Genomic DNA, 2,540 nt, shown 5'->3' with positions numbered 1-2,540 from the left:
GAAATGCGTTGTTTTTCTGAAAAACTAAAGCTGATGACTGTCATATCATGAGTCACTTTAGCATCATGAGACTGCTGTTTGATAAATTCAGAAACAAACCAAAAAGCAAGCCATGCAAGAATAAAAAAAAACTATTTAATGATGCTCTCTCCACACTGGGATAAATAATAAGAAACAGATCACGTCTAATGTGGACATATCAGACACCTTGTGAAACACTAAAGGAAAAATTCAGTTTCGAGCTATGGCACTTGCCGCATAGATGTGGGGGCCTTGCACCAATAGTAATAGTTACCACTGCATCTAGAAATTTAAAGCATTCATGCAGACAAGGATGATTCTTTATATTTTTGGCTACCACTTCAAATGCCTCCACTAAGTGTTACAATGCTGCACGTAGCCATACTAAGGATCTCACAGCAACACTTGCAGGTAAACAGCAAAAGCAGTCAAAGTGCTGGTGTATTCTGGGCACTGCCTTTGAAAACTTTTAGGCAAGAACAGTGCAAGAAACAGACATTAGAACTGCATTTATTTCTATAATTGCCCATTTGAATGGCCTTTTCTTTTTCCTTCGACAATGCCTTCGCCTAGCCACAGCAGCTCCCTCATACAGACTCCGCAAGCCAAGAGGCCGTGGAGGCAAATGCAGGTAAGAGGCAAGAAGCAATAGCACTGGTATCGACATTCATCTAATTTCTTTCTTTTTCTTTCGTTTAGACAGCCAGCACACCTCGAACAGCCACCTTGACTGCGGGTGTGTCACCCTAGTCGCCAAGGAAACATTTGAGGGAAAGCGACAGGCAATGTGAACAGCCACTTCTCCATGTAAACGATACTCTTTCTCTCGGATGACTCCTACGTTCGCCACGCCAGCACACTTGTGCACAAAGATGCCGCGGAGGCACGTGCAGGTCAGAGGCAAGAAGCAGTGGCACTGGTGTCGACATTCGCCCAATTTCTTTTTCTTACACTGAGGCAGCCAGCACACCTCGAACAGCCACCTTAACTGCGGGTGTGTTAGTAGATTCCTGTTGTACATATGCTCATAATAAACTTCAGTAAACTTGAACTTGATAATAAACTTGAAGGCAAATGGGACATTGATGCATTGTCTTTTTGAACATTTATTGTACACATACAATATATGTTATACTTTGCAGTGCTACAGAGCGTATTTTGAAGCTTCCCCCTGTATTTTGCACCTTTAATTACGTATGTGTTGTGTGCCCCTCAATTCAGTTCATGCTGTAGCAGATGTTTTGTCTGTGTATCGCACATTGGCTTAAGCTCGTGATATCCACATACTTCTCTCACATATACAAAATAAAGTTCTATGTAGTCCTCAGTGTTACAACAAAAAATGAAAGTAAACAATCCGATCGTGGAATTGTGTTTATTACAGTCATTCCTATGACAGTTACTGACAAGTTCACAACTTCAACTGGTCAATCCGTCCATAGCCTCCTCTATTTTTCAAAAATAAAGGAAGCTATGATCCATCATGGCAAGGAATTGTATGTATACATAAAAAAGGGGGGGGGGGGGGGGTATGTGTGTGTTTGTAGTGGGGGGTATAACAGGATTAGGGCGGTACGAAAAAAATGTACGAACACCGTCCTCTAGACCCATTCCGTTAAGGTACCGTAACAAAGCGCATTAATATGATGAAGTTCATACAACCAACTCTGATATTACTACACACGCCAGGCGACGCGAGCTACATTTGCCATGACGCATTCGCGACTGCACCGGATGCCCTCCATATTATTCTCATTAATCGTGCTAACTGCACCGAGGCAAAAGAAAGATCATGGGCGCAGGTGCCTTTAAAGTATCTCGACCTTGCGAGGCACTGCTGCGCGTGCCAGGGGAGCTGTCCGTGCGAACACTCCCTGGCACACACCTGCCTCGGCGGCCCCAACCTACGTACCGTTCTGCTTCGAGCTTTGATCCCCCCACTGTCCCTTGGGTGCCCTGGAGTTCCTGTGCCGCCTGCTTTATTAAAATCTCAGGTGCTCTCCTGAGACTTCCGTTTGTCGGCTACATGTGCCCTACAGCTGGATCAGTACTTATAATAATAAAGAAACCCGATCTATCGTCGCTACGATAGATCGCGAAAGCGGCTTTTGCAACAAACCGCGCCCGTGCGAAGAGAATTACGGAACGCCAACGAAGAATCTGACCACAGCTTCGAGCTCGTAACCTCGTCGAGTACGTGACACTCCTGCAACAGGCATGACCGCTGAAAACCGCATACCGCCGGAAACTTCAACAGGATCATCCCTCGGTTGCATAACTGCCACCTGTACGGCCAACATGGACCACACCCACACCGTCCCGCAACATAGAATAAAGAACCAACTTATAAAGCCCAAACACACGGCTGCACGCACACATCACGACACTACTAGCGAGGCGCCATGCTGCTACGCTGCTACGGTTGCCAGATTAAAACTGACTACTGTCACCAAGTCTAGCAAGCGTCTCAGGAGCTGGCAACCTCGGCGCGTAGCAACATGGCGGCGCTCTTGCGGTTC

The 2,540-nt window shown here is 46.0% G+C and overlaps 1 long non-coding RNA gene across 1 annotated transcript; it reads left to right on the top strand.

Moving 5' to 3' along the window:
• Window positions 1-501: 501 nt before the first annotated feature.
• Window positions 502-1,101, top strand: LOC126540251 (uncharacterized). Its single transcript, XR_007601491.2, has 2 exons — window positions 502-652; window positions 721-1,101. It is a non-coding gene; the product is annotated as an uncharacterized lncRNA (long non-coding RNA).
• The last annotated feature ends 1,439 nt before the right edge of the window (window positions 1,102-2,540 follow it).

Source organism: Dermacentor andersoni, chromosome 2, assembly GCF_023375885.2.
Source record: "Dermacentor andersoni chromosome 2, qqDerAnde1_hic_scaffold, whole genome shotgun sequence".
In the NCBI taxonomy this organism is placed as follows: Eukaryota; Metazoa; Arthropoda; class Arachnida; order Ixodida; family Ixodidae; genus Dermacentor; species Dermacentor andersoni.
Note: the sequence above shows the minus strand (reverse complement) of the source record. Positions and strands in the feature narration are given on the sequence as shown.